The following is a 15,041-nucleotide window of genomic DNA, read 5'->3' as shown; positions in this document are numbered from 1 at the left end:
TAAAATGCCATGTTTTCATTTAGAATCTTTTAATTTTATTTGAAAAAATATCCATAAATATAAATGGTCTGAAAGAAAACCGATTATTCATTTAAAAATGACATGGAATTATATTTTTTAACTTTAATAGGACTGACAAATAAGAAGTGCCATCTGGACTCTGAACATTTACAATGACTTAAAATCTCTTTAATGTAAATTCCATGCGCCCCTTTTCATGTATGCACTGTATGCATTTAATGTTTTAAATGTGTATGTGCATCTGTATTTGAATAATAAAGTTTTGTGAAGTAAAAAAAAAAAAAACGGTGTTGTCGGGCGAGGCGAGCTTATAATGTTTCGGACTGTCTGCTCGACCTAATTGCATTTTAATATTATACACCAAACCTACAGTAGGGCTAGCTAGGCTAGCGCGCATAACTTTGTATGTTATTTCAGAAGTGAAAGAATGGCTTTTGTTGTTGATTTGCTTTACCCTGAGCTCGAGGAGAAGCTGCACTCGCTCGCTCGCTCGCTCATCCGAATCAGATCCACTTATGACAACGTGAGCCGGCTGATTCAGTTGATTCGCGGGATTTACTGACCTCCGCGAGAACTCACGAGTCATCAACAACTCATGAGTCATCGAGGGCTCGTGGAGTTGTCGACAACTCATGAGTTGTCTGCGAGCCGAGCTTGTAATGTTTTCGGACTGTCTGCTCAACCTAATTGCATTTAGCATACTACATTTATACACCAAACCTACAGTAGGCCTAGCTAGGCTACGTGCAGAACATTGTATGTTATTTCAGAAGTGAAAGAATGGCTTTTGTTGTTGATTTGCTTTACCCTGAGCTAGAGGAGAAGCTGCACCCGCTCGATGCTCGCTCGTCTGAATCAGATCCACTCATGACAACGTAGCCGGCTGATTCAGTTGATTCGCGGGATTTTCTGACTCCCGCGAGAACTCACGAGTCATCAACAACTCATGAATCACCAACAACTCACGAGTCATCGAGGGCTCGTGAGTTCTCGAGTGAATCCCACGGTCTGCGAGCTTCCGGCTCTGAGTCTGCGGGTCGGGACTGTCTCTCTGCTCACTCAGGCGCTTTGAGTTGACTTGTGGAGTTGCTGTTAACTACAAATTGAAATTTATAAAGCTTTTGCAGCTAAGATGGCTAGGAATAGTAGAAGCTAATGTTGCAAGAGGTTTGTGTGTGCCGCTGTTATCATGTTAGATTGAATTGTAGTAGGACTCAACTGAACCGGGTTAATGATGCTAGAGACTCGTGATTCGTGAGTCAATTTAAAGACTCGGGTTAAAGATCCGAGTGAATCACAACTCGAACAGGTCTACCCCAAAAGTGCGTCGGCCCCCCGGAAAATGCCCGGTATGCCAGATGGCCAGTCCAGCCCTGCTTTATACAGAGACAGGCTAGCTGTTGTCTTCCTGTTTCCAGTCTTAATGCTAAATAAGCAAAGTGCATGCTAGCTGTAGCTTTTAGTTACCATACAGACACAAAAGTGGTATCAATCTCATTTAAAGGTCAGCAAGAAATGGAATAAAATATGATCCAGTTAAAGTGCTCATATTATGCTCATTTTCAGGTTCATAATTGTATTTAGAACTTTATCAGCCTTTTTTGTATTTAGAGGTTATATCAGAATAGGTTTACATGGTTTAATTTTCAAAAACACCATATTTTTGTTGTAATGCACATTGCTCTCCTACCTGTCTCTCTAGTTACCTGTTATAGTACGCTGCTATAGTCCTAGACTGCGGGGGACTTCCTTCCTTTGACACACTGAGCTGCTCTCTCCTCTCCCTTTCTATTACTGTTTCTATTACTGTTACTATTACTATACTATTTGTGTGCACCCGTCAAATAGCTTGTTACTAATTACCTGGGAGTTTACTCCCGAGTCCTTATCTTTCCCCAGCTATTTCCTTGGAGAACGTTGGCAAAACCCTGGTAGCGGTGGCTGCTGACTCCTTAGCTAGCGTGCCCGCAATGATGCTGCGTCTGCTACCCTGCAGCTTCCCGCTACATACTTCCATTATTAATGTGACTACTATCGCCACTGTTCATCACACCCCAACCGTCAACACCGCCACCAAGAGCCTGGGTCTTCGGGGTTCTTCCCAAGGGAGTTTTTCCTCGCACTGTCGCACTGCTGCTCTTGAGGAATTACTGGAATTGTTGAATTGTTGGGGCTTTGTAAATTATAGAGTGTGGTCTAGACCTACTCTATCTGTAAAGTGTCTCGAGATAACTTATGTAGATTGATACTATAAATAAAATTAATTGAATTGAATTGAATTGCTGCAGCTCCTCTTTTCACCCTGTGTGTTGAGCTCTCTGTTTTAGCTACAGAATAAGACAACTCACTTCTGTTCCATCTTTGTTGGGAGTCGCACATGCACAGTAAGTACTGCTAGCTAGTCAGTTGCAGAGTATGAGGGCGTGCCATGCTAGCAGCTGGCGAGCATTATAAATTGTGTTACAAAGTGACCACGTTTGTCTCTGAAGTAAAGGCTGGACTACAATAGAGCTGTTTGGAGCAGTTTGTGAACAGTGTTTTCTGTTGGAGATGGTAAGTCCCTCTGGGGTGGATTTGGGGCTTATACACTTTGTAAACCTATAACGTGCACAAAAAAGATATATAACACGATAAAGGTTAGGGGAAAAGCCAAAAAGCATAATATGAGCACTTTAAGTCTAAATGGAGTAATCCATGTATTTCAAGGTTTATTAGGCGCAAACACTGCACAGCTGTTAATAATACTATGATACACGATTTTACAACTCTGGAAAGATATTATGGCAGGAATCTGTTCCAACGATTGTGAGGTAACCAGTTCCGGTTTTAATAAGTAAGAAGGGAAACTGTACTGAACCCATGGATCAACTTGCTGCAAGTTGGCCTGGGACTGTGTCATCAGGTGTTAGACAGATGAAGCTTACTCACTCGAATTCCCAGCTCAACGTTTTCTCCACCGTACACTTTCATTCCTTCATCGAGGAGTCCGATTTCTCCCAGATACTTTCTTTCAGCAACTAGGATCCCCATGACAGATGGACTTCTGAAATGAAAGAAGAGACCCGTTACTACTGTATAATTTAAAAACATGCTGCATCACCATGAGCATAAATAAAGCTTAAGCTCAGATCATTAAGAATGCCCCACACCAAGATACATATATGTATATGATATGTTTGACACATATGCAAGTCGGAACAAGACTGCGCAATTTCACTTAAAACTTACTTTCCAGGCAACGAGCCATCATTGAGTTTGTAATACTCATCTGAAAAGCTCTCATACATGCACCATAAAGCCCAGTCGAAGGCGTGGGATGCTGGCTGGTATGGAATAACCTTGAGGTCAGCAAAGTTTACTTTGTCAAACACAGGGGACGTCACCACCGTTCGGTCAGCCTTGATCTGGGTCAGCAGGGGTTCCGCCCTGAATGAAGGGAAGGAGGAGAGGTGGCTTACCCATCACTTCATTAAACTGTTGTTTCTGGAACAATCAGTGAGACTGCTGCTTCATATTTCTTCTTTTTGTCTCTATGAAATGACTGTAACTCCAGAATGGGAGCTGGCATGTGTTGTGATGTGCCATTCACTCCTTTATTTGATCAGCAGCTAGTTAGATCAAGCATTCCAAACAGACAGAACACACCCAAATGGTTTTGAATACTTCCATCTCCTGTGCATTATGTTTCATTTGTACGCACCCCAAGGGAACATTGGTGCAGCATTTGGAAGGTGGAGGGAGCTTCAGACTGAAAAATGTTCAGTTTCGATACAGAGATCTAGTTAATATTACCCAAATTAGACTGTTTTGTTTTGGCTAATGCACAATTGCAAAGTCAGCTTGCCAAACTTACTACTGCACTACAAATGAGCTGTGACTAGAAGGTTGCAAGTCTGAGCAGCACTCACCCTAGCCTCATTCCCACCACTGTGCAAGGCCTTTAACACCCTCATTGCCTAAGTGGGCATGCCAGTACACCCGACTGTGGTTGTACTGGGATAAGTCTGTGCTTGGACGGGGCTGTTGCAAATGGAAAAACAGGCCGTTCCTGAAAAAGTTATTGTTAGCAAAATGTATTGTGGTTAATCAAGGGCTAAGATGTGAGGCAGGCCAACTTTGGCATCAGCTCACCAGAGTCAGTTTGCACTTGGTGGTGGTATAGACACTGTAAACATTTGTCAGTACTGGTGGTAAGCTTGAGAACTTTAAGTGAATCTCATTACAATTTGAATTTGAAAAAACTGAGGTTTGTTTAGGAAGACACGAGTTAGCACAGCTGCCACCGATATATAATGTTAACGGCTTCTACTTATAGTAGGGTGACCATATTTTGATTTCCAAAAAAGAGGACACTCGGCCTGGCCTCGAGACAAATCCAGACAGTGGTGATTCTCAGAGGTTAATGAACATGCTTTATTATGCCTCAATTGTGCAAAAATAACTTCTGTAATAAAATAAAATCTGTAACAACATGTAACAAAATAATAGCTCTCTTTTAAAATAAATAAATAATATGAAATAATGTTCTAAATATGACCTCTTACGTATTAATATGATATATAAATATGTATAAATATAAACAAAATATCTCTTAATACCTTTTCAATGTAATAACATATATAAATAAGACACGAAGCAATATGTGCCACGCTTTGCACACGGTGCACCCGCCTCCCACTGTCCGGTCCGACTCCGACCGGGACGGTATGGGACATTTTTTTGCAGTTCAACTGTGAAGCTGCACTAGTCTTGTTTTATGGTTGTAAGTGGACGTGTGTGTGTGTGTGTGTGTGTGTGTGTGGGGAGTGGGTGATATAGAGCGGGGGAGAAGTGAGAGTGACAGCGAGCGAGTCCTACCGACTCTAGAGTCATAGTGAGAGAAACAAAGTGTCTCCCCTGTGTTTTCTGACCAAGGTGGGAAATCTTTAGCAGGAAACGCTTCGGCATTTTGTGTGCAATGCTGCTCCGCTGTCTGCCCTGGTCCCTGTGTATGTGCGCGTCGCAGAGCCGCTCACAAGGCAGCCTCTCGGGAATTACGTCACACAACAAAGTAGCCTACCGTAGTATTGTGTTGAGCAAAGTGCCAGTCAATTTAAGTACACGCTTAATGGTCCCATGAAAAACAGTGAAAACCGGACATTTTAATGAATTTATAAAACCCCCCCGGACGCCCCTGACAGTAGGTAAAAAGTGGACATGTCCGGGCAAAAGAGGACGTTTGGTCACCCTAACTTATAGCACCTTTAATGTGGAATCAAATATTACATACGTGCCAGTGAAAATGGTATACATACACCAGGTATAAAAGTTTACTGTTGCCTCATTCTTACCACAGCTCATGGACTTCGATGTGTGCATCCAGGATGGCCACCACGTCAGCAGTAGCAGCCCTCCAGCCAGACGCCCTGGCGTGAGACAGGCCATATGACACATTGTTCCTCACCCTTATGATAGCGAGACTTGGGTTCTCCTGCTCGAGGGACTTCACGTACATGTCAAGGTCACCCTTCAGGTTTTCTAAATTGAGAGAAAATGCGGGCATTTTTATTTTTTTTATTAGGGGTGTGACAGATGTTGTTTTTACCATAGAAAGTTTAGACGGGGCAGTGACACCAGTTTCCATACCGATTACCCAGAGTGCAAAGTACACTTACAATTTTGAGAGCAACAGTTGTGATTGTAGACATGCCTCACATGCTCACAAACTACAGGTTGCAATTGAAATGAAATTTAAACATTAAAGGAAAATTAACCTAGGGATTAATAACACATGGGTACCGAGTCAACCATTCTCTGGGACGTTTTCATGCTAATTGAATGTGACCATGTTACTGGTTACTGGTTACACGGCGTTCGTCGTACTGTCTTTATAAACTATCTTTTTAATAAACTGTCTGTACACTTACAAATTACAAATTACAAAGAGGTGATTTAAATCACAGTCTTAATTATAATACATAAAGGTTGAAAGGGTTAAGAATGGCAGAAACGAAATACACACCTTAAAAAAAAAAAAAAAAAAAAAAAAAAAAAACATACATAAATAGAATGGAATAAAATAAATTAAAAGAGGGGAAGGGGGTAGCCACTCTGATATTGTTGTAGTTGGTTTCTCAAAAATGTCAAGAAGGGGGCCACATTTTGTAAAATGTATTCTCAGATCCCTGGGTAGTCTTATTTTCTCTAAATTCATACAGGACATAATGTCTCTAATCCAAAGTGAGTGGGAAGGAGGAGCAGGGTCTTTCCACTTGAGTAAGATAACCCTACGAGCCAGTAAGGAGGTAAAGGCCAATACCTTCAGCTTCCCTTTAGGCAAGCCCAAATTTGGAGCAATGCCAAAAATGCCAGTAAAAGGATTTGGCTCGATTTGTTGGTGAAGTAATTCAGAAATAGTTTGAAAGACTGATGTACAGAACTCAGTCAAGGTGGGACACGTCCAATACATGTGAAAGAGTGACGCAGGTGCTATCACAGGTCGGGTCCACATCAGTTTGGTTTTAGATACAGTATGTGGATACGATGTACTTTAAATTGCACAACAGCATGTCGGGCGCACATGGAGGTAGAGTGTATCCTTTTTTATGCCAGATTTTAAATGCACCATCAACGATCGAGTGAGGAAACAGATGATTAGCTGCAATTGGGCTGAGAAGTGAAAAAAATCTGCAATCCAAAATTCTTCCTAAATTGGGTCCAGATTCAAAGGAAGTGCTTAATCACGGGACTACTGTTGGGAATAGAAGAAGAGAGTGGGAGTACGCCGCTTAAGAGGGCAGATAGAGACAATGGGCTAATAGCGCTGGACTCCATTGTTACCCAGACTGGGGCTAAGTCGTCGAGGTGAAAATGCACCCAATACACTAAAGAATGAATATTAGCAGCCCAGTTATAGTATTGGAAATTAGGGAGGGCCATTCGACCTGTTTGTTTGGGCCTTTCAAGAAAAGCTTTCCGTAACCGAGGGTGTTTACCATTCCAAATATAATTTATCATTAAAGAGTCAAAGGCCTGAAAAAAGGATTTGGGGAGAAAAATGGGGAGACATTGGAAATATATAGGAACTTTGGAGAAGTGTCATTTTAATTGAATTTATTTTACCTATAAGAGAAAAAGACAGAGGAGACCACTTCGATAATATTTGCTTCGCCTGATCCAATAATTTGAGGAAGTTCGATTTAAATAGGTTTTTAAAATTTCTGGTAAAACATACCCCAAGGTAACTCAGATGATCTGTCACCACTTTGAGTGGAAGAGCAGTATACTTAAGTTTAAGAGCTTCTGTATTAATCAGAAAGTGTTCGCTCTTACTCAAGTTAAGTTTGTAGCCTGAAAACTGATTAAAGGCCCCCAATACAAAAAGTGCCTCCGGTCGGGAGGGGGCTGGCTTTGAGACAAACAAAAGTAAGTCATCAACATATAATGATACCTTATGCTCGATTCCAGAGGTGGGTAGTAACAAGTTACATTTACTCCGTTACATTTACTTGAGTAAGTTTTTGAAAAAAATATACTTCTAGGAGTAGTTTTAAATCACTATACTTTTTACTTTTCCTTGAGTAGATTTGTGAAGAAGAAACTGTACTCTTACTCCGCGCCATTGAGCTACAATGAGCTCGTTAGCACTTTCTTTTTACCTCTTTGGTATTCTACGCTTCATTGTTTGTATTCCCCCGCCTACGCCTCATTTTAATGTTTTATTTTGAAGAAGAGAGAGAGAGAGAGAGAGAGAGCGGAGAGACTTCCGCCAAAGGCTCTACCATGCGCGACTGTTTCACCAATCAAACGTAGTTGTGCAGTCTCGTCAGCTGGCAACAAAAATAGGCGACGCTGATGGCAAATCAACGCTTATCAATATCACTTCCCCATCAGTCAGGACCAAGATCTGACCATAATTACACTTGTCCTTTCCATAAACTGTCGTTGATTTAGCCTGTTATTTCAGTTGCAATCCTGCCAGTGGAAGCGATCGTGAGAGCAAATAAAAAATATAAAAAACATAATTCAAACCGGCTGCGCATTGGCTCAAGAAGCAGAGAAATAGCCGATATGTAATTCCCTCCCATTCAAATCTATATATTTCATAAATATACCCATCAGGGAATGTTTACGGCGTTGTCGGTCTCTAAATGTTTTAACTTTTATGAGCGCACTCTTCTCCCGTGTCTCTCTCTCTCTCTCTCTCTCTCTCTCTCTCTCTCTCTCTCTCTCTCTCTCCCGAACCGAGCTCTGCCTGATCTTCTATAAGAACGGTGATGCCAATCGAGTAGGCCTATTGATTGGTCAGTAGGCGGTGCTTTTACACCGGTTGATCTCTGATCTCCAACATAACCTGCTCCCGACCAGGTTAGGCGTCCAGCATGAGTTACCACGGCGATTGAACCCGGTATCAAGTGATCCACCTACGTGATAAAGAAAACCCTGGGTTGAACCTGAAGTTAGCTCGTTAACACCAAATCTTGCTTTGTAGTACATGCCTCTGGCCTCATAATGAAAGCATGGTTACCTTAGTAAAAGTGCCAAACAGCAGCTCCATTACCTTGTTCTAGTTCTGCCTGCAGAGCCTTGTAAAAAAAAAGTAGGTTTGGAAATTTGTGTTACTTGTGCTTATTTATTTTTATGTATTATTATTTTTTAAGTACTTGAATTTACCTGGATTATTTTAATTTAAGCTATTTTGTAATTAATTAATTAATTTTTATTTATTTTATTGATTGGATGAACTATAATTTGCCTAAAGATGATTATTTAGTATTTTTGTCCGTCTGATTGAATGCTTATGTTAAAAAATAAATCAGACGTTACTCAACAGTTACTCAGTACTTGAGTAGTTTTTTCACCGAGTACTTTTTTATTCTTACTCAAGTAATTATTTGGATGAATACTTTTTACTTTTACTTGAGTCATATTATTCTGAAGTAACAGTACTTTTACTTGAGTACAATTTTTGGCTACTCTACCCATCTCTGCTCGATTCCTTCTCTCCATATCCCCTGTATCCGTTCGTTACTGCGAATGGCAATCGCAAGTGGTTCAATCGCGATAGCAAAAAGGAGTGGGCTCAAAGGACAAGCCTGCCGGGTCCCACAATGCAAATCAAAACTACTCGAGTAACGGCTGTTTGTTAATACTGAGGCAGAAGGGCATGCATATAATAGTTTAACCCAAGAAGTGAAAACAGGACCCAAACCAAATCTTTCAAGGGTATAAAACAAACGAAGGGGGGAGTTTACCTGAGTCAAATGAGTCTGAGAAAACTGAACATAAAAAGGCATTAATTCAACTGAGAATTTCTTTAAAAAGTCAGATGAAAGTCTGTCTTGGCCAGGAGATTTACCTGATTGCATAGATGTTATTGCTGCAGTAATTTCCTTCTGAGTAATAGTTGCCTCAAGGCTATGCCTCAGGTCTTGAGAAAGGTAAGGCATGTTTAGGCTCCTGAAAAAGGTTTCCATAACAGTTACGTTTACTGTACAATCCAACTTCTTTAAATTGTCAGCTTCTGTTCTGATGTTGTACACACACTGTCTGTCCGTTATTCCAGGGATAAGTTTCGCGCTCTAAATCCGTGCAGTTGATTGGCCAGGAGTTTACCAATCTTGTCACCATGCTCGTGCAGTAAAAGTAATTCTGCTACTAAACAACTGGTCGGCAACTTGACGAGAGGAAAGAAGGTTGAATTCTGTCTGGAGTTTTAAACGTTCTTAAAAGTTCGGATGGCGAGTGTATCGATATTGTCTGTCTATGTTCAGAATCTGATCAGCAATTTTTTATTTGTTTCTGTTTTAAACGCTTATTTTGTATGCTACGCTACAAAGAAATAATTTCACCCCTCAAATAGGCTTTCAGGGCTTCCCAAATTGTTGCAGTGGACACATCTAGTGTTTTATTTATACTCAAAAAAGTTTTAAGAAAACTCATCTGAGAGCAACAATGGATCCAGTCTCCACTGCCTTCTTGTACACTCAGCATCTGAGAAAGCCAATTGAAGGAACAGAGTAGTGTGATCTGAGATCACAATACTTTCATAACTGCATGACTTAAGGTCTGACATTAATGAATTATCAACAAAAAAATAATCTATTCGGGTGTAGGTGTGGTGAACATGTGAAAAGAAGGAAAATTCTCTTCCTGTGGGGACTAAAAACCTGTATGGATCAGAGAGGCTGTAATCAGCGATAAATGATTTGATATGACCAGCAGATCTGATAAGAGTGGCAGGGTTAGGGGAAGAGCGGTCTAGTACTGGATCTAAATAACCCTACCTAGAAGAGTGAGAAGTGAGATCAGGAAGTTGAGAAAAAAAATCTCTTAAAGAATTGTACATCATCAACATTAGGCGCGTAGACATTGACCAAGATTACTGACTTATTGTAAAGTTTGCCTGAAACAATAATAAAACGTCCATTTTTATCTGATATAATGTTTGAGGACTCAAAAGGAATATTACTATCAATACTTATACTGCCTTAGCCCTGAAATTAGAATGGAAAAATTGTCAGCATTGCCAGCATTTACCTAATTGCCATTGGTCAGAGTCGATTTCTTGAAGGAAAACTATCCCAGCCCTGAGCCGCTTTAGGTGGGTGAGGACTTTACCTCTTTTCACTTGGTGATTTAGCCCCTTGACATTCCAACTAATTAAATTCGGATTGCCCTTCATCTAACTCAGTTATAGTGAGGGAAAAAGAAAGGCACACATACAGAGTAGCAAAATAAGGAAAAGAAAAACACACACACAAAATAACTATAAATACAGCAGGTGGTGGCTTATCAGCCAAACTCCCAGTTAAATCCAACCCATCCCACCCTAACCTCACCCCATATATAGCTCTAAACAGCAAACCACAAAGGACCCTTGCTAGTCTCACAACAAACATTCCAGGCTTTTACTTCTTGATCTGTGCTAGCTCCCACATAGATCGTGAAGTAACATCAGTCTGAGAGATTGGCTGGGGATATGAATAGAACATTCGTCCACAGTTGTATACTCACAGTCAATCGAATTTATTATGGACTCACACCCAAAGTAGAAATGTAGTTGGATGCTTCAGAGACGGACCGCAACCTTTTCCTCTCGCCGCTCTGGAGAGTGATGCGCAGCTTCGCAGGGAAAAGGAGAGAGGGTTGGAGATTGCGCTGATAGAGTTCAGCCATAACCCCCTTGTATTCATGATGAACGTTCTGTCTCCGACTTCTCCCTTCCAAATCCGACAGTTTAGGCTTCAGCGACTTGTTATCTTCCTGCAGTAAGGAGCCTCAAGTTGCTCCAGGCGTCCGCAGACAGCTTCTGCATTCGACTCGAGATCGGTTATACGTTGCCCCTGTCCTGAGCCCACGGCCTGGATCTTGTCGAGCTTAGTGTCCATGCTGGCGAACGATGACTTGAACTTGGCGGCTATGGCTGCTCTGCGCTGCTTGAGCAGATCTAAAATAGATGTAGCCAATAAGCTAACATTAGCGTGACTGCTAACGCTGTCCGAGGATGTCTCTGTCTCTGCAAGGTCACTTTTTTCATTTTTCGTTGATCTGGGCATTATTCTGAATGCAGTGTCGGTGTTATCGGCAAAATATCGGCAGCACGGTGGCTCAGTGGTTAGCAGTTCTACCTCTGCTCCAGTTTCTTCCCACCATAAAGACATGCATGCAACTAGGACTACAGTTGAAAATTAGCCGACTAACACTAGTGCAGAAATGTTGATTAATGTGCATTGTCCTAATAAATAATAAATGAATCTTAAATTACAGTCTTGAAATTACTAAATGCTGTTACATCTTGCTCTTAAAAAGGATAAAAAGCCGTAATTTTTGCATTTTCTTGTTGAGAATTAGATAAGAAGATCGGCAACACTATCATGTCTGTCTGGTAAATATAAGGCTACAGCCAGCACTTGGTTAGCTTAGCATAAAGACGGGGAACAAAGGAAAACTTCTAGCTTGGCTCTGTCCAAAGCTCACAAAGTCCACCTTACCGAAACTCTAAAGCTCACTAATAAACACATACAGTATGTTATTTGTTAAATGTGTACAATAACTGTGGTATAAAAACGCCAATGTATGGTTTTCCAGGGGGTTATTTGCTGGAGCTTTACCATCCTAAATTCTTGTTGTTACCATATCTATGGCATACAAAACTAATTGTTGTTTTTATACTTTTTTGAACAGATTAAACAAACACGGTGTAACATATTAATCAGTGAGCTTTAAATGTACTAGTAGGCAGGTTGTTTTTTTGTTTTTTTTCCTAAGTTTGGACAAAGCCAGGCTTACGGTGTTCATTTTAGGACATTCTCAGATCTCAGACTCGAATGAAAAGGCATCAGGTCTCGGATGAAAAGGCATCAGGTCACAGGCGAATCGGCATCGGAGTAGCCTAAAAGTCACTCAGTCTCAGAAAAACCTCTGTCATCTTCATACAAAACTGCATTAGATCTCTGAAAAACAGCCTCGGACCAAAAGTCGTCAGTCTCAGAAAAATCTCTGTCAAGTTTATGAAAGTCAAGTGTCAGATGAAAAGGCGTCATATCTCCGAAAAATGTCCCTCAGCTGAAACTGCTTCAAACCAAACGGCCTCAGCGTCAGAAAAACCTCTGTCAGCCTCAGACAAAACTTTGTCAGAAAAAACGTTGTCAGAGATAACGTTGCCCAGATGAAGCCTGTTGACTAGCTTTCTGAATTAGCTAAAGTAGATAGCAGCTTTTACAGTGAATACCCAGTCTCATGGCAGTTCGTGAAATGTTCACGTTTAATCTATTGATCCGTGTACACGGACACGTTTAATTCATTTTTTTCGTGATATCAGCAGGTTTTTTAAACTAATGTATTTCAATGGGAAGCATCTTTGGTGATCACAGCACGATTCTCTCTGCCAGTCGGCTGCAGCAGAGAAGCTGTATACAGCTTTGCTATTATTGGTATTTTTAGCCCAATAACCGCTGTTTTAACCCTCATGTTGTCCTTGGGTCAAATTTGACCCGTTTTCAAAGTTTCTATGTCAAAAATTTGGGTTTCTTTCAACCAAATTGCCCCATAATACCACTGATGGTTCCATACATGAAACAGGCTGTGATTATCCATCAACATAATTTATTGACCATGAAAAAAAGCGTTGAAAAAAGTGACAAATCCAGTTCATGGCAAAATGATGCCATTTCGTTTGAGTCTGAGCCCTGAGTCTAAGATCTGAGGATGTCCTAAAATGAACACCGTACAGGCTAGCTGTTTCCAGTCTTTATGTTAAGCTAATCAGCTGCTGACTGTAGCATAAAATTTTACCATACATATATGATAGTGATATCAACCATGGCATGCCATCTAACTCTTGGCAAGAAAGTGAATACACATGTTTTCCAAAATGTCCCAATTCCCAAAACTATTACTTTAAAGCCAAAAGTTCATGTGACAAAATGCATTTTAGTTGATTTTACAAGACTGCTTAGAAAAGTAGATACATTCAAAAAAATACAATCACAAAATAACACCCATAACATAGATTAGAGCCTAACAGTAAAAATAAAAGTTAGAATATAAGCAACAGTGGCATTGCACAATGAAACGTGATTTCAGCCTGTCATGTCTCGCAGTATGACAGTAGCCTATACATAATGGATCAACCTGTTTATGACACACGTTTGCACAATCTCATCCATTTGCACTCAACTTACCTTCAGAGCTATTGTCATCCACCAATATGATCTCCTTCAGCAGGTGTTTAGGGGTGCGGTCAATGATGCTGCGCATAGCTCTTATGATAACAGACAGGGCCTCATTCAGGTAGATCAACACTACTCCAATATTTGGTAAGTCTTCTGGGTAACTCTTTTTCAGACACCTATTCAGAAACAGAAGGATTTCTAAAACCACCGTCTTTCCATCAGTGAGCTGTGTAAATGCTTTATCTAAAGACAAACCATGTGAACAGAGAGGTGAAGGATAATCAGCAAACAATGAACTGGATGGGAGGGACCATTTCTTTAACTTTTATCTGTATATGAATTGAAATGACAGCTTTAGCATCATAGGAAATTGTTGTACCTTGGATCCCTGGTATCTGGAAGAGCTCGATCTAGAGGAAGGCGATCACTGAGAAAAACGTTGTATCCATACTTGACAAACAAATCCTGTGCCTCTCTTTGGTCATCCTCCGAGAGATTCTCCCCCCACGTCGTGAACAGGGCAGAGTTGGGAAACAGTTTATTAGACTTTTTCTCTTGAGGAGTCTCATTTTGGTCTGCAGCTTTTCTCCATCTGAGTCTGTCCTCTTCGAACATTTTCTGCATGGTGTCCTGCTTTTTCTCAAAAGCTCTGACTACATTGTCTTAACAAAAGGATGACAGGGAGAGAGTCAAATGATTACTGATTCTTATTTAAAATAAAGCATTTTTTCTTGAGATGAATGTTCTCTAGATGGATTCTACATAAAATCAGTGGTGTAGTCCATGTGATACATAGGTATACGCAGTATACCCACTAAGAAAGCTCCAGGATTTCTATATACCCACTTAAAAATGCCCAATGACATGCAACAACATACTTTCCATTATATTTTTGATATAGTTTGAATTGTCATCTGTGTTTTTCTTCTTCACATAGGCTACATAAAGGTATTTTCACCGTAAATTGGTGCATAAAAGTGTATCTGAATAGAGAAAATTAAGTCGTTGATGCTCAAAACTTGAAATTTCATTTCATTTATTTGTATTTCGAACTATATATATATATGTAGATATATATATATATATATATACGTATATATATATATATATATATAAAAAATGGAATCGTCGATGCTGCCACGCCCCAATGTCATGTCCGGTCGGCTTGTCAAGTGGGAAAAAAACACACACGTTGAACTGCTGCAAGTCAACCTCCTCGACAGAACTTGAACCCCCTCCTCCTTCACTGAAATCGCCGGTGTGGAAGTATTTAGGATTTCCAGTGAGTTATGTTGACAATGTTCGCGTTGTTGACAAAAAAAACACAGTTTGCAAGCTCTGCTTGTTATGTTGCTAAAATAACAA

General features: G+C 40.5%; 1 pseudogene; it reads right to left on the bottom strand.

Annotated features, from left to right (window-relative positions):
• The window catches only part of LOC120563883, a 46,892-nt pseudogene that overhangs the window by 11,581 nt on the left and 20,270 nt on the right, over positions 1-15,041 (bottom strand).

Source organism: Perca fluviatilis, chromosome 8 (genome assembly GCF_010015445.1).
Source record: "Perca fluviatilis chromosome 8, GENO_Pfluv_1.0, whole genome shotgun sequence".
Taxonomy (NCBI): Eukaryota; Metazoa; Chordata; class Actinopteri; order Perciformes; family Percidae; genus Perca; species Perca fluviatilis.
This window is presented reverse-complemented; position numbering and strand designations above follow the sequence as displayed.